The 25,640-nt window shown below is 38.6% G+C and overlaps 1 protein-coding gene across 3 annotated transcripts in view; it reads left to right on the top strand.

The window, feature by feature from the left end:
* Window positions 1-322: 322 nt before the first annotated feature.
* The window catches only part of adgrv1 (adhesion G protein-coupled receptor V1), a 444,323-nt gene continuing 419,005 nt past the window's right edge, over window positions 323-25,640 (top strand). Inside the window, exon 1 of one of the 3 annotated variants that reach the window (XR_004560688.1) lies at window positions 323-622. The gene's annotated coding sequence lies outside the window, so the exon portion shown is untranslated. The remainder of the gene's footprint in view (window positions 623-25,640) is intronic. The other 2 variants (XM_034170035.1, XM_034170036.1) reach the window with 2 other exon arrangements.

The following is a 25,640-nucleotide window of genomic DNA, read 5'->3' on the forward strand; positions in this document are numbered from 1 at the left end:
TTATTTTTAAAAAACTTCAGATCTGTTTTCAGATTGAACATAACTTTCTAGATACTTTTTGTCAACAAAGACATGTACATTGTGTTTCACCTCTAATATTTGCTTTTAAACAGTCTAGTTTTTACATTGTAGCACATACTGTAGTACAAACGTTATATTTATTATTCACTTTCGAATCATAAAATGGAATATTCAGAAGAAGAAAACCCTGACAATTTGGCGCCACGCCGGGACTCGAACCATGCCTGTTTGTTCCACACGGTGGCGCTCTCCGTCTTTAACCCACACTTGAGAGCAGATGGGATTAAAATATGTTGTGTCATTAGCGCTAAGTGGGATCGAACAGACCTGGAGTCCCTGAGAAGCTGCAGCAGACTAATCTTTGTGTCGCGTTCAGAGCCGTTGCGCACAGAAGAAGCACGCGCTGTGGAGTCGCTCCGGTTTGGTGACACGCGCGCTTCAGACCACGTTGTTCGCCGGGATCCCGACTCTGATGAAGGATTAAACGATCAAAACAAAAACAACACACTTGATGATGACTGAGAAGAGGAGCTGATTCGAGGTGATCCATGTTCAGAATAAAGTAATTTAAATTGGACAGAGAGGCCGATCAAGCTGTCAGGTAAGATGTATTAGTTTGAATTCGTTTAATAACTTTCCTAGATTAATTCCACTCTGTGACAGGTGATTATTTAGCCATCAGAATAAAAAGAAATGATTAACGACGCTCCTCATCAATTATGCCAGACAGCCCAAGCAGACGTATTGTCTAACACGTTTAAAAAAAAAAAAAAAAAAAACATTAAAAGTGACGGTGGCACACTGCTAATTTCTTTTTCTTTTCCTTTTTTCCCGCCGTGCCAAAAAAATCCCCCCCTTTGGAGCTACTCTTAAAACTGAAAAGCCTAAATATTGATTCAGCGCGATCAGTCGGTGAATGGCCGGTATAGCCCATTGAGGGGGAGACAAACGCTTCCATGGTTACATCCAGGATCTCCAGCGTGATCACTGCGCTTTGTGCGCCTGAAATAAAACAACAATTCAGCGGGGGGACCTGCCACACATGGCGAGCGAGCTTCTCATACAAGCTCTAATCTACAGGCTTTACTCTGCCCATAAGCAATCTTGGCACACTTTGAGTTTTGCGCATGACGCCGTTATTTATGTGCGTATTTTACGCACATGTCCAGACTCCATAATCTGATGATGATGATGATGATAATGATGATGATGATGGTGGGATGTCCAGTTCATCAACAATTGATTATCTGACTTATCCTTAATTGATCTAACGTGATGTCATTTCTTGTAAATCTCTTTTGTTGGCCTTCTCTGTGGCGCCTCTGCAGAGTTAAATCCTTTTTTTTTTTTTTTTTTTTTTTGCTTGCAGGGGAGGAAGGGAGGGAGCTGCTTCTGTATCCATTCAGCTCTTACACCTGCTCCTCCTCAGCAGCTTCACTTTGTTCCAAAATGCAGCTTTGGACCACAGTTCTTCCAGGAGTTGTGTTTGGAGCAACCTGGCATAAAATTATCTTCATGTTGCTCCATAAAATGTACAATTTGTATTTGCTACTCCTCATGGTCCATTTGTTGGATCCAATAAGATCCCCCCTTGCTCAGGTCCTTTGTTTGTCAGTGTTTATGTCATCGCCTGGCAGGGGTCAGCCCCCATTGCCTCTGTGAGGGTCTGAATGTGATTCACTGGGCGGAAACTGTTTTACTGCCTGCTTCTCTTTCCCTCTGTCTCAGCCCCTTAATGGCTGCACACTACAAAGAGGGGTAGTGCCATAAAGAAGGCCTGCTCATTGATGAGGAACTGAAGTGTTGCACCCAGTGCACAGGATAAGATCGATGTCCCTCAATACCAAGTTTAAAAGGATAGAGGGGACTTTCAGAGGAACGTACAGCCCAATGTACACGCCACTGCTGGGCCACAGACTGGCTTCATCCCATCTGTGCATCATGGACCACTGCTGGAAGCACTGATAGAAAGATGTTGGGCCCTATCTTGATGATCTATAGCGCACATCTCATAGTGAAAGTGCAATTGAGGCAGTGTCCAAGGTGTGTAATCTGAATGCAAAGTACTGCAGAGGGCTGAAACAAGTTGTATTTTGTTTCTAGTAATCATGGGTGTGTTCTGGGCATAAAATGAATTAAACCAGATTGTCATCTGTTATTGCCTGTAAGATCCATGTGCACTTGAACCTGGGGCACTGCTGTTTAGACTGCAGACTCAGACGTGTGAGATTCTTCTGTGCCATTGGTTACTTTACTTAGGCCCAAATTCCATAGTGTGAAGGGGATGACAGCTGACAGTGATTGATTTATTTAATCATGTGCCAAAAACATACTCATAACTAAATGATTTGCCCTCTGTGCTTTAGATTGTACACCAATTCTGTAAGACCCTTCAGCTGCTCCCTTGCTTTTACTTGGGGTTACCACAGCAGATTTGAGTTGGATCATCATGTTGATTTGGCACGTTTTTTTACAATAGACACCCTTTTTTGACACAGCTCCATATTACAGAGAGAACGGGCAAGGGTGGGTTTGAACCGGGAACTTACCGCACTGAAACAAGCGCAATTAACCACTTGGTCAGCACCCCTGCTTTGCACTCACATTATACACCCTGTAAATACGAATGTGTACTTGGACACACCCCAAAATCCACTTGTGCTATGCACTTTAGACTGTGTACCATACAGTTGTGCTCAAAAGTTTACATACCATGGCAGAAATTTATTTATTTATTTATTTGCCATTGTCCAGAGAATATGGATGATAACTTTTTTGTCACTCATGGTTAGTGGTTGTGTGAAACCATTTATTGTCAAACAACCATGTTTGCTCTTTTTAAATCATAATGACAACAGAAACTAACCAAATGACTCTGATCAAAAGTTTACATACTCCAGTTCTTAACACCGTGTATTGCCCCCTTTAACATCAGTGACAGCTTGGAGTCTTTTGTGGTAGTCGTGGACGAGGCGCTTTAATTTCTCTGATGGTAAAGCTGCCCATTCTTTTTTGCAAAAAGTCTCCAGTTCCTGTAAATTCCTGAGCTGTCTTGCATGAACTGCACGTTTGAGATCTCCCCAGAGTGGCTCAATGATACTGAGATCAGGAGATTGAGATGGCCACTCCAGAACCTTCACTTTATTCTGCTGTAGCCAATGAGAGGTTGACTTGGCCTTGTGTTTTGGATCATTGTCATGTTGGAACATCCAACTACGTCCCATGCGCAGCTTCCGAGCTGATGCAGTGCAATTTTCCTGGGCACAGACCAGTTTTCTGTGCCTTTGTAGCTCAAACATCCCCAAAACATCAGCGATCCACCTCTATGCTTCACAGTAGGAAGGATGTACCTTTCATAATAGGCCTTGTTGACTCCTCTCCAAATGTAATGTTTATAGTTTGTTTGTTCCTTGTGCTGTTTGGCATATTGTAAGCAGGATATTTTTGTAGAATTTGCATAGTAATGGCTTTCTTCTGGCAACCATGCAGCCCATTTTTCTTCAAGTGCATTTTTATTGTACGTCTTGAAACAGCCACATGACTTTTTTTTAGAGAGAGTTCTGTATTTCAGCTGAAGTTATTTGTGGTGTTTTCTTTGCATCCCAAACAATTTTCCTGACAGTTGCTGAAATGTTTTTGGTCTACTTGACTGTGGTTTGGTTCCAACAGAATCCCTCATTTTTCACATCTTAATTACAGTTTGAACACTGCTGATTGGCATTCTCAGTCGCCTAGATATATTTTTTATATCCTTTTCCTGTTTTATACAGGTCAATTATGTTTTCTTTGACAATTCTTTTGTTTTCCCTATGACTTAGAAATGTCAGTGCAGCACTGGATGAAAGATGCAAGGGTCTGTCATGAGTCCAGAAATTCTCTGACCTTTTATACACACACTGATTACACACAAACAGCTCACAGGTGAGGATGGTTACCTTTTGTAGCCATTCAAACCTGTTTGTGTCAACTTGTGTGCATGTTATCAGACCCAAATCACCAGGGTATGTAAACTTTTGATCAGGGTTATTTGGTTAGTTTCTGTTGTCATTATAATTTAAAAAGAGTAAACACAGTTGTTTGACAATAAATGGCTTCATAGAACTACTAACCAAGAGTGGAAAAAAAGTCTGAGTTATCATTCATATTCTCTGAAAAATGGGTAACAAATCAAAAATTCTGCCAGGGTATGTAAACTTTCGAGCACAACTGTAGAGCATCAAGATAGGGCCCTTTATGGTGATTTGGCGCTGCAATGACTAATCAATTATGAATTATTATTAATCTCATCAGCTCCTATTTTGATCATTAATTATTCATTTTGATTATGGTATTGGGTTTTGTGAATAAAAATCATCACTGTTACAGCCAATCTTCTTTAGATAAGTCAGGGAATGGATACATGAACATTTCCAAGTTGCTGAATATGTGCTGGACTTCATTTACCTAAATTATTATTTAAAAAAATACAAACAGTGTGGCACTATACGGTAAATCTGTCTGGAGTGTGCAGTTCTAAAAAACTGAGTGAGCATGTCAGAAGACCGCTAGTGAAGGAATCCACCAAGACAGCCATGGCAGCTCTGGAGGAGTTATAGGCTTCTGTTTGTGACTGGATAAAGTTGTGATTGTGCAACTAGTGTGGCACAAATTTTCAGCCATAGATTATTGAATGCATTCTGATAATACAAACTGCTTACATTTTTAATCCAAAAGGAGATTCAAAATGCACGATCCACTTGTACATTTTTTCTGCAATATCTGCTTGACTTTATGTATGTATGTGTATATATATATATATATATATATATATATATATATATATATATATATATATATATATATATATATATATATGCATGCTGCAATGTACCTGTATAGTATGTTGCAGTGGTTTTCCCACATTTTTATGTTTATTTATTTGCTTTAAGTAAATAGGTTTCACAGATCGAAGGATAATTAATCCCACACAGAAATAGTTTTGTGGGGTTGTGTATTATTTGTAGTGTTGGGTGTGTTGTGTGCTGCTTCTCGATTACGTGATATTTGGCCAATTTGGGAATGAAGGCACTGTTGTGGGCAGACAGTATACAAAAGGCTCTCATCTTCATGAGGGCACACAGAAGACACAAGCAGAGTGTTACAGGGTCAAAACAGAAACCACAGAAAGAGGAATACTGAATCTGTTCAAGAAGATGACTATCACGCTCAAGGTACACTTTTTTTGTCTTGCCTCCTGATGTAGCTGCATCTGAGATGTGTTTTCCTAATTAAAGAGGAGATACTATAATATATTACTGATACTCTTTACATGTCCTAATTTAAGTTGAATATGGTATCACAGGGGTTGATGGCTGGTGTGGAAACAACATTTAAGTTGGGTTTGCTGTGGGTGTCAAGAAAGTACAGTAGTGTTCAGAATAATAGTAGTGCTATGTGACTAAAAACATTAATCCAGGTTTTGAGTATATTTCTTATTGTTACATGGGAAACAAGGTACCAGTAGATTCAGTAGATTCTCACAAATCCAAAAAGACCAAGCATTCATGATATGCACACTCTTAAGGCTATGAAATTGGGCTATTAGTAAAAAAAAGTAGAAAAGGGGGTGTTCACAATAATAGTAGTGTGGCATTCAGTCAGTGAGTTTGTCAATTTTGTGGAACAAACAGGTGTGAATCAGGTGTCCCCTATTTAAGGATGAAGCCAGCACCTGTTGAACATGCTTTTCTCTTTGAAAGCCTGAGGAAAATGGGACGTTCAAGACATTGTTCAAAAGAACAGCGTAGTTTGATTAAAAAGTTGATTGGAGAGGGGAAAACTTATATGCAGGTGCAAAAAATTATAGGCTGTTCATCGCAATGATCTCCAATGCTTTAAAATGGACAAAAAAAAGACACGTGGAAGAAAATGGAAAACAACCATCAAAATGGATAGAAGAATAACCAGAATGGCAAAGGCTCACCCATTGATCAGCTCCAGGATGATCAAAGACAGTCTGGAGTTACCTGTAAGTGCTGTGACAGTTAGAAGACGCCTTTATTTATTTATTTGCAAGAATCCCCCGCAAAGTCCCTCTGTTAAATAAAAGACATGTGCAGAAGAGGTTACAATTTGCCAAAGAACACATCAACTGGCCTAAAGAGAAATGGAGGAATATTTTGTGGACTGATGAGAGTAAAATTGTTCTTTTTGGGTCCAAGGGCCGCAGACAGTTTGTGAGACGACCCCCAAACTCTGAATTCAAGCCACAGTTCACAGTGAAGACAGTGAAGCATGGTGGTGCAAGCATCATGATATGGGCATGTTTCTCCTACTATGGTGTTGGGCCTATATATCGCATACCAGGTATCATGGATCAGTTTGGATATGTCAAAATACTTGAAGAGGTCATGTTGCCTTATGCTGAAGAGGACATGCCCTTGAAATGGGTGTTTCAACAAGACAATGACCCCAAGCACACTAGTAAATGAGAAAAATCTTGATTCCAAACCAACAAAATGTGAAGAAATCATGAAAAACTGTGGTTCTACAACTAAATACTAGTTTAGTGATTCACAGGATTGCTAAAAATGCAGTTTGAACATAATAGTTTTGAGTTTGTAGCGTCAGCAGCAGACTCTACTATTATTGTGAACACCCTCTTTTCTACTTTTTTTTTTTTTTTTTTTACTAATAGCCCAATTTCATAGCCTTAAGAGTGTGCATATCATGAATGCTTGGTCTTGTTGGATTTGTGAGAATCTACTGAATATACTGATACCTTGTTTCCCACATAACAATAAGAAATATACTCAAAACCTGGATTAATCTTTTTAATCACATAGCACTACTATTATTCTGAACACTACTGTACATCGAAAAAGGTGAAACTTGGATAAATAAAATAAAAATTAAAAAAAACTAGAGCACCACACTCAGAGTGCAACATTAGTTTCCAAATGCACAAATTTTAATCTTGGAAAAAATTTTCAAGGTTAAAGTTCTATTCCAAGTGGCTTTTCATAAGCTAAATTAGATGTGATCAAATGTCAGAAGTAAATATTTAATTCATGCACTTGAATCAAAGTTTTTTGTGTTGTTGTGCAGGGTTTTTTTTTTTTTTTTTCCAAATTTTTTAGTTTCTGAATTATTTTTCAGATCATTTTCACAGAACATTGGTTATCACTGTAACTCCCTTCGGCTGCTCCCTTGTTTGCATTCGGGGTCGCCACAGTAAATCCAAGGTGGATCTGCATGTTGAATTGGCACAGATTTTACGCCGGATGCCCTACCTGACGCAACTCCACTTCACATGGAGAAAAGTGGCAAGGGTGGGATTTGAACAGGGAACCTTCTACACTGAAACCAAGCGCACTGGTTTTTGGCACTCGGTTTCCAAATGATAACTGGAAGCTAGAGAAACTGGCATAAAATTGGAACCTCCATCCAATTTTTGTGGTGTAGGCAAATCCATAACAGAAAAATAAGCGTGATTGAGGCACTTTTGATTGAGATATAAATGCAAAATGTACATTAAATGGGCTTTTCAATATTAAATTTAAATGTCCACAAAATAAAATCTGGATCAAACCTTATCAGTGAGTGCCAGTCTGCACCTCATGTTCAAATATGAGAGTGATTGGGGCACGTTTGATTAAGATACAATGTGGTGTCTACTTCTGCAACCCTCCCGTCCTGTGCACCAGCAAAATTTCCTGTATATTCATTTTGTAAATTGTTTTGTCAGTTGTGTCGGTAGCGTGGCCCAAGCAGAGGGTTACCCCTTTCAGTCTGGTCTGCTTGACGTTTCTTCCTCAAATCATCAGAGGGAGTTTTTCCTAACCACTGTCACCTGTTTGCTTGCTCTGGGGGTTGGTAAGTTTAGGGTTTTCAATGTTAAATTTAAATGGCCACAAAATCTGTATTCTACATCACATCCTGATCAAACTTTGTCAGTCAATAAAGGATAACATCCTACATAATGTTCTCAAATATGAAAGAAATTTAATCTTTTTTTCCTGACCTATGACCTTGAAATTGAATTAGTTCTAGCCTATCAGGATATAAATCTTCAGTAAAAAATTTCATAACAATATATGAAAAATTGTGGGCTCCAGGCTTTTCACAAACAGACAGACAAGCAAACAGGGGTGAAAACATAACCTCCGCCAACACTGTAATTTTGTTATACCTATATTTGTGTTTCTCAAAGTACATTTATAATATGGTTGAATCCTCAAAATGAAAATTTACTTTGAGGGAAATTAATATGTTTCGGACAAATTACAGTGTTGTTTTTTTGTTTTTTTTTTTGTATTTATATTAAGTTAGTCCATGTTCCACTTTTTTCAGTGTACCAATTCAAGATATACACACTTTGAGGCTTTGTCCTCACATACATGGGCATTTTGGAAGCCATATCTTTTTTCTATGCATGTTGGCCTTTCATCCACATGTCAACTTTTAGGGCACTGAAAACATAGCTTTTGCAAAACTCCTTTTATACTGAAGCTTTTTGGAAACTCAGTGCTTATGTGTAGACAAGAAAATCAGGGCTTTAATCTTTTTTTTTTTTTTTTTTTTTTTTTGGTTGGCCAACATGGCTATCTGATTAGGATTATATTGCCACCTGTTGCTTCAGCATAAATTTGACATTACCATTGATATAAATCTGGTTCCAATTTTTTTTTTTTTCAGCATCTATTCCTTATAAAACTGTATCTAGAGATTTCCACATGAATAACAACTTCCCTGTGACTGCTAATCTTTTTATTTTGTGAAGTGTCAGACAGACTGCCAGAATTAAAAAAAAAAAAAAATTAGGGCTAGGGTTATCAAAAATTTTCAGCGCACGCTATGTGTGTGCAGAGTCTCACTCCAGCCAAAGTCCCAAAGTTGGCAACCCTGCATACTGTGGCCTATATGTGTGCCGCGAGCCCTATTACAGCTGTCCAGCATCCCTATTCAGGTGTCAAACTTGAAATCTGACCTCGTGGGGTGTTAACACAGGCGACGGCATCAGATGGGTCAGCATCTGAGCCTTTTCTTAGTTTACTAGGTTTGTTAATAAACAAGTAGCAGTGGCCTCACTGACCACCAGACCTTGGTTATGTTTTCAGCAACACTTATTTGTCTGGCACTTAGTAACATTATTCAAAATGTTTTAAACCCAGCTTCACAAAATGTGATGGTGGGCAGATTTATCCAAATATTGACACCGTCAGTCTGATGTCACAGATACTTTAGTTTCAAATTTTGACAGAAATTAAACATTCCTTAAGTAACGCAAAAATGTGCATGTTTTAGCAAGTTACCATATTACCAGATGTTGGTAGAAAAGTCAGACACAGGTTAACAGCGATTTTAAGATCAACAGTTTGATTATAAAACTGGAACTGCTACATGTAATTTATTCTGATTGAAGTGACGAATCTCCCAAAAATTAAGGTAACAATTTTCATGGTCAATTCTGAGTGAAATAAAATTAACATATTAGAATATGTTATATGAAATAATTGGACTATTTTATAACACTAAAACCTTTTAATTAACCTTGTAGAGCTCGAAGCAAATTAAGTGTACTGGCTCCATCCTGCACATATCAAAACAGCACAGACGGTTCAGAAGCAATTCAGGACAAACTGACAATGACCTAACGTGTTGCTTCAGATACCATTATGTCAGAAGATGTGTTTTTTGCTGAAAGTGCGACCACAACTGGCTATGAATGTGGGTTTTAACATGCATATGATTAACTAATTACTAGTGGAAAGCAAAAATAACAAAATCATTGACTGGTCATGAAAATGTTTTCAGATTTAACATATTGATGATGCATTCGCCTCATAATTAATGACAAAGTGCAGTGCATCCAGAATGTATTCACAGCTCTTCACTTTTTCCACATTTTTTTTACGTTACAGCCTTATTCCTAAATGGAGTAAATTCATTTTCCCCCTCATAATTCTACTCACAACACCCCATAATGACAACATGAAATGTTTTTTTTTTTGTGGAAATTTTTGCAATTGTATGAAAAATAAAAACTAAGAAACCACATGTACTTAAGTATTCACACCCTTTGCTCAATACTATATTGATGTTTGGCCGCAATTACAGCTTCAAGTCTTCTTGAATATGATGTCACAAGCTTGGTGCACCTGTCTTTGGGCAGTTTTACCCATTCCTCGTTCCAGCACCATCAGGTTGGATGAGGAACACAGACATTTTCAGATCTTTCCAGACATGTTCAATTGGATTCAGGTCTGGGCTCTGGCTGGGCCACTCAAAGACATTCACAGAGTTGTCCTGAAGCCACTCCTTTGATATCTTGGCTGTGTGCTTAGGGTCATTGATAGATGAACTGTCACCCCAGTCTGAGGTCAAGAGCGCTCTGGAGCAGGTTATCACCCAGGATGTCTCTGTACATTCCTGCATTCATCTTTCCCACAATCCTGACTAGTCTCCCAGTTCCTGCCACTGAAAAACATCCCCATAGCATGATGCTGCCACCACAATGCTTCACTGTGGGGATGGTGCCTGGTTTCCTCCAAACATGATGCCTGGCATTCATAGAATTCAGGCAAAAAGCTTAATCTTTGTCTCATCAGACCAGAGAATTTTCTTTCTCATGGTCTGAGAGTCCTTCAAGTGCCTTTTGGCAAACTCCAGGTAGGCTGCCATGTGCCTTGTACTAAAGAGTGGCTTCCGTCTGGCCACTCTATCATATTGGCCTGATTGGTGGATTGCTGCAGAGATGGTCATCCTTCTGAAAGGTTCTCCTCTCTTCACAGAGGAATGCTGGAGCTCTGAAGAAGAAGACCATCAAGTTCTTGGTCACTTCACTGTCTAAGGCCCTTCTCCCTCAATTGCTCAGTTTAGACGGGTGGCCAGCTCTAGGAAGAGTCCTGGTGGATCTGAACTTCTTCCATTTATGGATGATGGAGGCCACTGTGCTCATTGGGAACTTCAAAGCAGCAGAAATGTTTCTGTACCCTTCCCCAGATTTGTGTCTCGAGACAATCCTGTCTCGGAGGTCTACAGGCAATTCCTTTGACTTCATGCTTGGTTTGTGCTCTGACATGCACTGTCAACTGTGGGATCTTATATGTAAACAGGTGTATGACTTTCCAAATCATGTCCAATCAACTGAATTTACCCCACATGGACTCAAATTAAGGTGTAGAAACATCTCAAGGATGATCAGTGGAAACAGGATACACCTGAGCTCAATTTTGAATTTCAAGGACAAGACTGAAAATACTCATGTACACGTGATTTCTTAGTTTTTTTTATTTTTAATAAATTTGCAAAAATCACAAAAAAATGTTTTTCACATTGTCATTATGGGGTATTGTGTGTAGAAGTTTGAGGAAAAAAATTAATTTCACCTATTTTGGAACAAGACTGTAACAACAAAATGTAGAAAAAGTTAAGCGCTGTGAATACTTTCCGGATGTACCGTACGTTCCTTCTAAATGCTTCTGTCTGGCATTTTGTGCAGAAGTCTTAAACAAGGTAATGTTTCTTTAGAAATTAGACTTTTGTTTCCTTCATTAGTGTTTTGAGACATCCGCACTAAAACTTGTGCCAAATCAACATGCAGATACATGGTGATCCTGTGGTGACCCTGACAAAAAACTGATCAGCCAACTGAACTTGATTGCTGTCATTTCTTTGTGAAAGATTTTGCACAAGACTGTATATTTTTGATATGAAAACAGAAATCACCATATTATGTTGCAATCAAAACCACTTGTTTCATTTCACCTTGTAACCTGTGTGGACAGTCGGTGCACAGAGCAATAATCCTTTCTCATATGTACAAACTGTGAAAAATAAAATAATAATGAGAAAAGCTGGCGTCTTCTCTGGTTGACATTAGCCTGGCTAGACTCTGTAAAAAAAATGAAATGGAGTGCTGGAAAAGGACTGCTGAAAACATCAATGCTTTTTTATTATTTTAATGACTGAATGAGCTACAAGTATAATTTTCAAGTAATAAACCTCTCCAGTCTTATTTGACACATATACAAGCTCTCTGGTTATTTTTCATTGTTCTTTAAATTAACAAACCACCAAATGGATCCTTGAGTCCAGTCATAAATCCTCTCGGTTTTTCAAACAGAATAAATTCCCCCCGCCCCCCACATCCCCATTTCGCATCTTAATTTGGGTTAAGGGGGAGCTACAAGGATATGATGCTCCCTATACCATTCCTATACCGTTAGTATTTTAACGAGGATCTTTGTGAAAGTGAGCACAAGGATGAAAGAGTGGTGTGATTTTTATTTTTTTTTTATTTGAAGCCTGTTGATGTAGGCTGCCACCTCACATCGATCTACCAAAACCTTCACGTGTTGAATTGTGTGTCGTGACCCATTCTATATTATTCTGTCCATGCACACGTCTCTACCTCCCCATTCACCCCCATTCCTTACAGCAGCTCGTCTTTCTTTTCTTGTCTTCCTCTGTTTATATCTCACTTCTCCCATTGTACTGTAGTTAGTCATGGCAGAGGAATTCCTCGAGGAGGTGGGGGTGCTTGACTGGACTAAGATGGGACAGGACATGATTATTTGTCTTCCTACTTTCTTTGGGCAAACTTTTGATAAAATAATGTTATTTATTACCTCCTCTGAGGGGTAATATTGTTACACAAGTCAGTTTCTATATTAAGTTGGTAATTACCAGGACTACTCAGAAACTACAAATCCAGTTTTTTCCCCCCACAAAATTTAGTTAAATAACTCAGAATTGCCTGCAAAAAAAGCCACTGAATTTTAAGAGTTGTTACAGATATAGAAGACTCAACATTTTTAATTATTTTACTCACGCAAACTCACCCCATCACCAATTTGGTTCTCAAAGCAACCCGACTCACAAAATAACCAGTACTGATGTCGTCTTCATGAAGACCATCTTCAAATACTTATCACACCTTACTTTTCTTTGGGGTGTGCGTTTTATATTTTAAATGATCCCGTCTTCACCGTCTCCCGCACAGTCTGCATGTCCACTCTCCACTCATGCAGGTATGTGTGGTCAGCACCAGTGATGCCAGTAAGGCATTATTTAGTAACGCGTTACTCTCATCTGACCACTTTTTTCAGTAATGAGTAATCTAACGCGTTAATCTTTCCAAATCAGTAATCACATTAAAGTTACTTCTCTGAGTCACTGTGCGTTATTATTATTTTTGTATTTTGGGTTGATGGCAGCTTTAAAACAGGTGTCCCGATGAGATGCAGGGGGACGTCTGAACTGCTTCGACCACCTTCAGCGAGCGGCTGCACAGAGCTGCATCCAATGTGCTGCAGCTCCGAGTTGAAGAACAGTTGTCTCTCAAAGCACGGTGATGCTCGGAGCTATCATTTTACAAAGACATTTTAATGTTTTTTTTTTCTCTTTAAAACTCTGTGCGTGTCCTCGTTAAAAACAGCTGATCTGCAACGCGCAAATACTAAGGCTCTTTTCCACCCAAATATCTTTCTGAGGACAACATGATGTAAAAACACTAATAAAACACTCTTACCTGTCAATCTGGTCATGTTTTCTGCATAAATAAATGCTATCCATTCTTCCTGCTCAAACAGCAAGCCAGAGGCGAATTCATGCAGGAAAAGGGCGGCTCCCCACAACAGCCCTCGATTAAAGGTCCACTTTTGAAGACATATTTTCATACTATTACTAATATTACTACTACTTATAATAATAATAATTTCAACAACTAAAATGTTTAGAAGGAATTTAAATGTTACATTTATAAACAATGTAGGTTAGAAATTTTAAGTTTTACTGTTAAAGTGCTGTCCACATTTAAATATGAAGTCAAGAAAGATGTCTTTATTTATTTATTTTTTAATAAAACAAGTATTTCTGTTCATTGAAGTCAAGAAAGGGTGACTATAAAGTGAGTATTGGCAATACGGGTTATCATTTTCATGTTGAGGTGGCAGGGTGGGGGGTGTTGTTGGCAGCTGCTGAAAGTGACTAATAAAGTAGCTAGTTATCTCACTTAGTTACTTTTAAAATTGAGTAATCAGTAAAGTAACTAAGTTACTTTTTTAAGGAGTAATCAGTAATCGGATTACTTTTTCAAAGTAACTGGGAACACTGGTCAGCACGCACTGCATCTTTTCCAAATGGTAAGTGTCAACAGTCCAAACTGAGGCACAACCGGAACAAGAAAAGTTCCATTTCCTTGACAGGATGCTCCAGGCTGGTTTCAGAAAGGAGCAGGTTCTTACAGAAGCCCATCTGAAAATGTTTGACTGTACATCACAAATAAACATGTTCACAGCATGGTACAAAAACACTTTTGGTCTCTATGGATAGTTTCCCCCTCCATGACAACTGTACAGAAGGTGAATTTTTTTATTTATTCTTTTGTTTAAGAAGTTTTAAGATTTAAAATTATGCATAATTAGGGGCATGGTCCCTTTGAGTGACAGCTCATGGGTTGTTGCTGTAAACTGAGCACCAGTTTAGAGCTGTGGTTGCCGTGGAGGACATGGTCCATCGTTTTTGAGCATTTTATTGACAAATATCTCTGTAGTAATGTGCTTGTTGTGTGATGAATTGTCTGAACGGATCAACCGAGGATGTTTGTGCTGCAGTATTTATGTGAGTGAAATTATTGTCTTATTAATTTGAATACTAATGGTGATAGCACTTTTTGCAGCTATCGCAGCTTGATGACAATTAGGTCCAGTTAATCCACGAATATAGGCCTCTGAGGCCCATTGGTGCCAGTGCTTATCTCCAAATTACAGTTTTTCTCAGTTGCTAAACACAAAACCCTATTCCCTAAATAAAATTCTCAAATGCCTTTACACAGTTATTGAATTAATCTCCCTTTTGGCAAAACCGTAGACGACTTTCACATAGGTAGACACATTTAGCAAAACTCAATCACTCTTTTTGCAAAACTCTAAACACATTCTCATACTATAAAACACATTCTGCATAATAATTCACTTCTTAATTATATTACTAACCAAACAAAGCAGAGGATAAACACAATTAAAGCACAGATGTCACCAATTAGACACTACTAGTCAAAACTGTTAACACTGGTGTCTAATGATGTGACAACCAATATAAGCCAGTTCAGAGTTGAAACAGGCTGGTTGGAGTTTCATTGCAACAATGGACAGAAACCAGTAGTGCAGGGGACGGGTGCGTGTTATAGGTGGGGGAGTAGGAAGAGGAGGAAGAGGAAGACAACGAGTTATAGTAAATGATGAAATCCGGTCCACAATCATTGACCATGTTCTGGTTCATGCGATGTCAATGAGAGAAGCAGGATTCAGAAGCAGGACTTTGAGTCCAACCTAACCTCAGCTGTTTCTCTGTGGCTTCAATAATAATAATAATAATTCAGACAACAGAACAGGTATAGTGTAAATGTTCAATACTGTATACAGTACACTACGCGAAATACAACAGCGAGTGATTGAAGACAATGTCAATTTTGAAGGAATCAACACCGTAAGCCTCTCCACCATTGACCGTGTCCTGAAACGCAACAGAGTGCGCATGAAACAAGTGTACAGAGTACCCTTTGAGCGCAACTCTAACAGAGTGAAAGAGCTCAGATATGAGTATGTCCAAGTAAGTACACATTCAGATACACTACAAGTACTGCATATTGTAAACACTATCATATCTGCCCGTCTTTCTGTTCACTTACAAAAATATCTATTTTTTTATATAGAGAATATTTGAATTGGAGGCCAGTGAAAGGCCACATGAATATATATTTGTGGATGAAGCAGGATTTGACCTAGCGAAGAGGAGAAGGAGGGGCCGGAACATAATTGGTCAGTGTGCCATTGTTGATGTCCCTGGTCAGCGTGGTGGCAGTGTGACCATTTGTGCTGCCATAAGCAACTGTGGGGTCCTGCATCAACATGTAACACTAGGGCCATACAACACTCAACACCTTCTTACATTTCTAGCAGGTCTCCGGGATGTTTTGGTGGCTCAGCAGAATGAGATGAATGACCAGTACACATATGTGATCATATGGGACAATGTAAGCTTCCATCGTGCTGCTCAAATAAGAGAATGGTTTAACATCAATGAGCAATTCATCAATATGTACCTCCCACCATACTTGCCTTTCCTGAACCCCATAGAGGAGTTTTTTTCAAGTTGGAGGTGGAAGGTATATGACCGGCAACCCTATATCAGAGTGGATCTCCTGCGGGCCATGGAGTTAGCTTGTGGCGACATAACTGAGGAGTCATGCCAAGGCTGGATACGCCACACAAGAGCCTTCTTCCCCCGCTGCCTCAGAAGAGAGAACATCGCTTGTGATGTTGACGAAGTCTTGTGGCCTGACCCAGGCCAAAGGCATGATGAAGCTCAGTGAGCTTTTTTTTTTAATTGTAATATTTTATTTTTTGATTGTAGATTTACCCAGTATGTCTTTCATTGTTTGATCATTGCTAAGCAGGATTTTCATTTTGACTGCTAAGAGAATGATTCTGAGACCATTAGTTGGTTTTGGGGAAAGTTAAAAGGGTTTTGAGATGGTCAGTTTTGTAACAAGAATCTAGGGTTTCGTGCATGTGGTTTAAAAAATGGGTTTTGTGTTTAGAGTTTTGAGAAAAGGGTAAATGGTTTCACAAAGTGTGTTTTAGCAATTGTGAAAAACTGTAAATAGTGTCAAGCAGATGAGAGTCTACGACTCGCCCTGGACGTGACTCCAATGCAAAGCAAGTTACTTTCCCAGCCAAGGCCAGTCCCCATTTACAACCCAAGTAGCATGAACAGGATTCGAACCCAGGTCTACATGTTGGCAGGTCAGCTCCTTATCCACTCAGTTACCTGCTCTTCAGTTAATCCACAATTTCTGAAGTAAATAAGTGGCTCATAATTTTTAATGCCCACACCAAAGCCACACATTAGAAGAACCACAGCTCAGTCCACAAAAAAATGATTTATTAAATAAAACACCCAAAGCAAGGTTAGATTGTTGTCTTAGCTTTCATTTGTCTGGTCCAGGTTATGCACGGTCTTGTTCACGCTCCAGAGTAAGCTCTGCCAACATGGTGATGTTTTGAGTAGCAGCGGTGGGCACAGTTCCACTAATCCACTAACCGCTAATTATCAAAGATAATGTTTTCATTATCAGATTAGCTTTTCAGGTAACTTTGAAAACCATCAGTGGACTAATTATCTTCCGATAAATTTTGGCCAATAAATTTTAGACCGGTGTGATAAACAGAGCTTAACAGTTACAAAAATGTATGAAGTCAAAAATCAGTTGAGTACCTACCTGTTAAATGTTTTGTAGTGGAAGTGCAGTTCTATCCTCTACAAACAGTGGAGAGCTGGTTCCAGAAGAAACCACTCTATCCCTTGCAGACAAAGAATTTAAAGTTAAAATTTTAACCAAACTAATTTCAGACAAGTTATTTAAATGAACATCACGTCTGAAGTTTTATAAAGTGAAATTATCAGATATATGTTTTAGTTTTAAAGTAATGCACTAATTTTGAAGGTTTTAGTGTGGACATGCTGTGTCCAGGTGCAATATGGGTAATCTCAGTACATTCACGACAGAAGAAATGCATTTAAGATGCTCTGATCAGGCTGTCTATTGTCTTTGTTCCAGAGTAATCTATATGAGATGTCTGAAATTCAGTTTGCATTTATTAAATTCCATGTATCTTAAACGTAGTAGACTATCTGGAATTTTGTTTTGGCAGGTTTTCATGGTATCTACTGCCATCTACTGGCCAGTAGTGTTCATGGCAGTATGATCATCTCGATGCCTGTAGATGTCAGTGTTCTATTTATTTTGACCCCGGTTATATCAAACGGTTGTCAAATCACAACTTTTTGACTTTTTGCAAATGTTTTTTTTAACAAATAACAAAGGCATATTTTACAAAAGCACATCTACATGTAAACACCAACACACACACCTCATATTATTAACATGTTGGTTTTTACATAGAATGAATGAGTCAACCAATCAGTGTTAGCAGAGGCTCATTTACCCATAATCCCTTTGGCATCTGTCTGTGTTTGTTACAAAACTTCAGAATTACTGCAGTATTTAAAATAAAAAATATATATGTGTTATTTTTTAACTTTGTACAAATGACAGAACTGACCTTAATGGAGTTATTCTATCCGGAATAGTTTGATGATGTTTAAATCAAAACCAAAACTCAAAAGTGCTTTATTTTCCAAGACTTTAATGCAACCAGAAGTGATCGTGGTGTTAAAATGCTAAATTAGCTTGTTAGTAGTTGCAAGTGTATTAGAAGCAATACTGAAAGTTGTACCTTCCGATAAATTTTTGGATGGTTTATCGGTTTAGCTTTATAAAAGACAACTTTTCAGTTAGCTGATAAGCTGTTATCGAAGCTAACTTTTTGGTTAGCTGTGTCCACCACTGTAGAGTAGTCATTATTAAATATATATTTGATATTTATATTTATCATTTATTTAATATTTACATTGAAGTTGAATTTATATTTATAATATATTTATATTTATAATTTATAGTAATAATAAAAAAACTCTCAGAAAATTGTATTTAATAATAAAAAAAAGAGTTAAAAAATTACCTCTATTTTACAAATGTGTCCCATATTATGGTAATATTTGGCTGATTTATTTTCACTGATCCCACTCTTCAACCTGAAAATGACTCGAATATCATTATTTCTGTTGGACTTGTGATACTGAATCAGCCCCTGCATCACTGTCACCAAGCTATGGATACCTGCTAATTAGTGCTAACACTAAATTTAAATAATATAAAAATGTCATTCAAAGGAAATAATGCTCCATCTTTTTGGTACATGTACTATTACATGTACACCAAACAATATGACATCAGATATTTGTAATAAAATGCTCAGAAAGGGCAAACATGGTTTTAACCACAGAAGCTAGCAGCCACTGTTAGTGGCCTTTCTAGCAGTAGCACTTATAAGCGATGAACGCTTCATCTAATCCGCCTGGATCACAGGTCAGATGGTATAAACAAGACACTGAGCACATGTAATACATTGAAAAGTCAACAAATTCCACTGCAAAATCATGCTATTACAACCTCAATTCCAGCGAAGTTGGGACGTTGTGTGAAATGTAAATAAAAACAGAATACAATGATTTGCAGATCCTCTTCAACCTATATTCAATTGAATACACCACAAAGACAAGATATTTCATGTTCAAACTGCTAAACTTTATTGTTTTTGTGCAAATATTTGCTCATTTTGAAATGGAAGCATGCAACACGTTTCAAAAAAGCTGGGACAGTGGCAACAAAAAACTGGGAAAGATGATGAATGCTCAAAGTACACCTGTTTGGAACATTCCACAGGTGAGAAGGATAATTGGAAACAGCAGGTGAGTGTCATGATTGGGTATAAAAGGAGTATCCCTAAAAAGGCTCAGCTGTTCACAAGCAAAGATGGGGCGAGGATCACCTCTTTTTGTGAACAACTGCATGAAAAAAAATAGTCCAACAGTTTAAGAACAATGTTTCACAATGTTCAGTTGCAAGGAATTTAGAGATTCCATCATCTACAGTCCATAATATAATCAGAAGATTCAGAGAATCTGGAGAACTTTCTACACGGGACCATAAGCGGCAAAATAAGCAAATATTTGCACAAAAACAATAAAGTTTATCAGTTTGAACCTTAAATATCTAGGTTGAAATATAGGTTAAAGAGGTTGAAATATAGGTTGAAGAGGATTTGCAAATCATTGTATTCTGTTTTTATTTTCATTTTGTGCAACGTCCCAACTTCACTGGAACTGGGGTTGTATATGGAACCAATTTCCTTGTTTAAAGCCACTCCATGTTAAAATTTCCTTTAAGATCACCAGCAGTGAGATGGTTATATTTATCTTTGAGTCAGCTTTTTTGAGCATGTTTCAACAAGGACAGTAATTGACTTCATTGAAACATAGAGCATTTGCACATTGGAACATCTGGCTCTAACGACATCTTAAAATGCTAACTTTTTGTGATGTTGTAGATTAATTCCTCTGTTACATCACACAAATTATTCATGCTTGCCTGATAAAAAAAAAACTGGGTGATTCTCCACACTTAAATAATCCATCTCTTGATGTCCATCTTTCTTCCTCATTAATTTTAATTTAATTATTTTTTTTAATTTAACCAAGTTAGGCCCATTGAGATCGAGATCTCTTTTGCAAGGGAGACCTGGACAATTATAAAGTTTCCAATTCACTTAACCTGCATGTCTAAATGTGGGAGGAAACCGGAGCACCCAGAGGAAACCCACGCAAACATGGGGAGAACATGCAAACTCCACACAGAAAGGTGATAGGTGGGAATCGATCCCATGTCCTTCTTGCTGTGAGGCAACAGTGCTAACCACTAAGCCACCATGCTGCCAATATAAACATAAAAACATGTCTATTTGTCTAAACTTGTCTGTTCTTTTTAAAATGTGGAATAAATAAGAAAGCATACTCTATTTGAATAGTGTGGATTCCATGGCAACATAGCCCCCGCAATGGGGTCTTTAATCAGTGCATATTTTTGCTGGTTGGGTGGCCAGGATTGGCTTTCATCATTGCTCGACGATGTGCAGGTGTTAAAAATCCTGACCCACGCATCACTAACAAGCAGCATACAGTTCCTCCTTCCTCATTTTGCTGCATTTCAGACCCCTTGCTTTAACCCTCAAGTGACCAAGGTAGGATAATTATAGCATGAAATATAGAAGAACCGGTGACTAGCAAATATGTTAATACTTTAACACAAATCTCAGTGAACCCATCAGTCATCCTTTGTGATAATCATGAGCTACAGTTGTATGTAAAAGTTTGGGCACCCCTGATAATTTTCACGGTTTTTCTTTATAAATTATTGCTTGTCTGGATCAGAAATTTCAGTTAAATATATCATATAGCAGACGAACACACTGATATTTGAGAAGTGAAATGAAGTTTGTAGTATTTACAGAAAGCGTGCAATAATTATTTAAACAAAATTAGGTAGGTGCATAAATTTGGGCACCCTTGTCATTTTATTGATTTGAATACATTTAGCACTAATTATTAGAACAAAAAATTCTTTTGTTAAGCTCATTGACCCTTGACCTCCCCTCACAGGTAAATCCAATGATGAGAAAGGGTATTTAAGGTGGCCATTTACAAAGGTTTCTCCTCTTTGCATCTCTTGTAATGAGTTTCAACATGGGAGTCTCTAAATAACTCTCAAATGACCTGAAAACAAAGATTGTTCAACATCATAGTTTAGGGGAAGGATACAAGAAGCTATGTCAGATATTTCAGTTGTCAGTTTCCACTGTGAGGAACATAGTGAGGAAATGGAAGACCACAGGCACAGTACTAGTTAAGGCCCGAAGCGGCAGGCCAAGAAAAATCTCAGATAAGCGGAAGGATGGTTAGAACAGTCATAGTCAACCCACAGACCTGCTACAAAGACCTACAACATGATCTTGCTGCAGATAGTGTCTCTGTGCATCCTTCAACTATACAGTGCACTTTGCACAAAGAGATGCTGTATGATGCCGTAATGCAGAGGAAGCCTTTTCTGTGTACACACCACAAACAGTCGCTTGAGGTATGCTAAAACACATTTAGACAAACCAGCTTCATTTTGGAATAAGGTGCTGTGGACTGATTAAACTAAAATTGAGTTATTTGGACATAACAAGGGGTCGTATGCATGGCAGAAAAAGAACACAGCATTCCAAGAAAAACACTTTCTACGTACAGTAAAATTTGTAGATGGTTCCATCATGTGGGGCTGTGTGGCCAGTGCAGGTGCTGGGAATCTTGTTAAAGTTGAGGCTCACATGGATTCCAGTCAATATCAGCAGATTCTTGAGAACAGTGTTCAAGAATCAGTGACAAAGTTGAAGTTGCGCCAGGGCTGGATCTTTCAACAAGACAACGACCCTAAACACTGCTCAAAATCTACTAAGGCATTCATGCAGAGGAACAAGTACAACATTCTGGAATGGCCATCTCAGTCCCCAGATTCTTATTTAAAATCTGTGGTGTGATTTTCAGCAGGCTGTCTATGCTTGGAAACCAATAAACCTGAATCAGTCTCAATGTTTGTGCAGCTGTAAATCTTGCTATTCTTGGTCTGTTGGCCATGCTTCCCTGCAAACAGTAAAATATAATGATTAGAGTGAGCAAATTACAATACCATCCAAAGCTATAATGTCTAAAATCTCATAGATCATCCTTGGGGTGCATATGTGACCCAGCACAAATTTGGTTTATTCCTTGCCACACAGATCTACGATCCTTGAAAAATTCTATGAACAAATGCAGGTCAGATAGTTTGACAAATTTATGGTAGGAAACTTTTTCCAATTAAACTTAGAAAAATGGTGCACAAAAAATCTGCTCAGGGTTATTAAAATGACCCCACTTGGTTGTTTGAGGGTTACCATGTCCTTCAACGCATCAACATGCCAACATTTCACCACATCCAGTATTTCTCTTCCATGATTTGCAAAACTGACAACAACCGAAGCCGAATCAGAAAATAACGTGATCATACATGTCAAATCTAATGGCTGCGTGTGTTTGTTTTTATAACATAATTTATGACCCTTACTCGTGATGCCTTGCGTGCGTAAAACTACAAAAATATGTGTGTATATGGAGGACTTTGAATTTACAGCCTGGTCAATAAGTAGTTGGATATTTACGCAATTTTTGTAATTTTGACACGATACACCACTACATTGGGGTTGAAATTGAACAATAAAATCTGGTTTAGTGTGGACCTTTAGCAGAGGTTTAACAAAGCATTAAATTAAGCATTTTGGCGTTACAGCCGGTGACCCGTCGAGATGAGGTGAACGTCGAGATGAGGTGCATCGCGCTACATCACTCTACCCCGGACTTGAAGATGTCACCTGTCGAGATGAGGTGCCTCGTGCAACTGCACATGTGGAGATGATGTAACTCGCTCGACGTGCAACTGCGCATGCGCATTTTGTTTTTTTTTTCCGTCAAAGTTTTTTTTTTATTAATTGTATTCTGTGTATTTATAGCCCAGTAAGTAAAACATTTTCTGTATTTTACGTTAGGAGCATAAATGTATGTATATGTATATTTTGCCTGTCGAAATAAGCTAACTCCAGGTTACAAATACTTATCGTTTTATAGTGAGTAGATTTTATACATTACTACGTTCGGATGAACAATTTATACATTTACTTGCCCATCAAAATAAGCGAACTTCGTCAAGTAATTTTTTTCAGTGCACACATATGCAGTTATGCGACGCACCTCATCTCGACGACGCACCTCATCTCGACAGAACACCAGTTTTACACATAGTCCCTCCAAGTTACTGAGTTTGTTTTAGAGTTTATTTGCATCATTCACTAAGATACATATAGAAACAGTAACCTATGGTCCCGTATGGTAAATATGTCAAGAGTATAGACTGTTCTATTGTGATTGATTGTGCAAGAAAGAGATTAGTGATGGAAGCCACCAAGACACCCATGACTCTGAAGGAGTCAGGCTTCTGTGGCTGTGATCGAAGCAAGTGTGTGTATAGGAAACACACTGCATGGTCTGTGTGTAATCTGAGAACTGCACTCACTGTAAAGTGCAAATATTTTAGAGTAGATAATGTAAGACAAGTTAATGCTATGGTTTTGTCAGTAGGGTTTGTGTTTTATAGGAGCTGCAAACAGATGAAATTATACAAATAATGAATGTTTATGAGTTCAACGGTATGAATATTTCATGCGGTGAAAGCTGGAACAGACCATTCAATGAGGTGAAGCCAAGTTGAATGGTCTGTTCCAGCTTTCACCAAATTAAATATTCATTCCATTGAAAGAATGTAAACGTCCATTATTTGTTTTATATAACAGCTAAAATAGATCCTTGTTATTTGATATATTAATTTAGAAACAACAGAAAAGGGACTTACATTTTGGTGCGTCACTGCTGCTTTGACATCAACAATACAACTTCCAAAAGTCCAAAAATAATTTGAAAAATAAATAAAGTACATAAAAAAGTCCAGAAATAATTCTGACGATGTTGTGTACTTTCAAAAAAAAAAAAAAAAGAAAGAAAGAAAGAAAGAAAAAATAAAGACTGTACTCCCTCAATGCAAGAAAAAAAATACTGTCATAAATTAGTCCAGCTTTTCATTCTAACTTCCAACAGCTCTTCATGGCTCCAGTGGATTTGTTTTTTTGTGTGTGTGTTTGCATAGAACGACTCGTTATCAGTGTCACATCAGATATCATGGTGTTAAATCTTGGAATGATACGGTACCTCTTATAAATCCACCCATCACTTTATACAGATATAAATGTGGATTAAATGTAAAGCTCCTCCACGAGTACGAGGTATCTTATAAAACTAACCGGCAGTTTTATAAAAAAAAAAACTATATGGATTTGAATGACATGCAATTACACCAATCATGCTTGAACCCTCGTGCGCATGCGTGAGTTTTTTCACGCGTCGGTGACGTCATTTCCCTGTGGGCAGGCTTTGAGTGAGATGTGGTCCCGCCCTCTCGGCTGAATTCCTTTGTTTCACACGCTGCTCGAGACGGCGCGCGTTGCTTTATCAACTTTTTTCTGGACCTGTGAGGAATATCCGAGTGGACACTATTCGAGAAATTCAGCTGGTTTTCGGTGAAAAGTTTAACGGCCGATGAGAGATTATGGGGTGTTTCTGTCGGTGTAAGGACTTCCCACGGAGCGGGACGTCCTGCAGCGCTTCCAGGCGCCGTCGTCGGCCTGTTTCAAGCTGAAATCATCCTAATTTAAGGCTCTGTTGACCCAGGATGTCGTGAGAGAACAGAGAAGAGGCCGGCATGAGGACTTTATGCGGACATTCCACTGTTTAAGGACTTTTTTAATGAAAGACGTGCGTGCAAATTCGCTGAGTCGTTTCCGTGACGACTCGGCGAATCTGTGTGCGCCAGGAAAAACACCTCCGTGTTGAAAACCATTTGTAAAATTCAGGCGGCTTTTGATGGCTTTCAACAAGTGAGTAACTGAGAAATTGTTTAACAGCTTGGGCATGTTCCAACTTGCCCGTTAAGGTTTCCAACGGAGGTGTTTTTCCTGTCGCGAACCCCCGCGGTCGGGTCCAGCCCGACATGCGACTCTGCCCGCACGTTCTTTCATTACAAAATGTCCGTTAACAATGGAATGTCCGAATAAACTCCTCATGCCGACTTCTTCTGAAAGTTCTCTGTTCTCTGACGACTTACTGGGTCAACAGAGCCTGAAATGTAGAAGTTTTCAACTTGAAACGGCGAGACGCTGCCGCCTCGAAGCGCAGATCGCTGTCAGGCGCCGTGGGCCATCCTTAAAGCGACACTACCAGACCAAAATCTCCCATCAGCCGTTAAAATTTTTACCGAAAACCAGCTGAATTTATCGAATGGTGTCCACTCAGTTGTGCCTTACAGTTTTGGAAAAATTTTGATCAAACAAAGCAGCAGTCTCTGCAGTCTCAAAGACTGCCCACAGGCGAATGACGTAACCGAAAGGCGTGAAAAAACTCTCGCATGCCCACGAGGGTTCAAGCATGTCTGATGTAATCACACGTGATTCAAATCCATATGGTTTTTGAAAAAAATAATAAGGTTGGAT

The sequence above is a fragment of the Thalassophryne amazonica genome, chromosome 5, assembly GCF_902500255.1.
Source record: "Thalassophryne amazonica chromosome 5, fThaAma1.1, whole genome shotgun sequence".
Lineage (NCBI taxonomy): Eukaryota > Metazoa > Chordata > Actinopteri > Batrachoidiformes > Batrachoididae > Thalassophryne > Thalassophryne amazonica.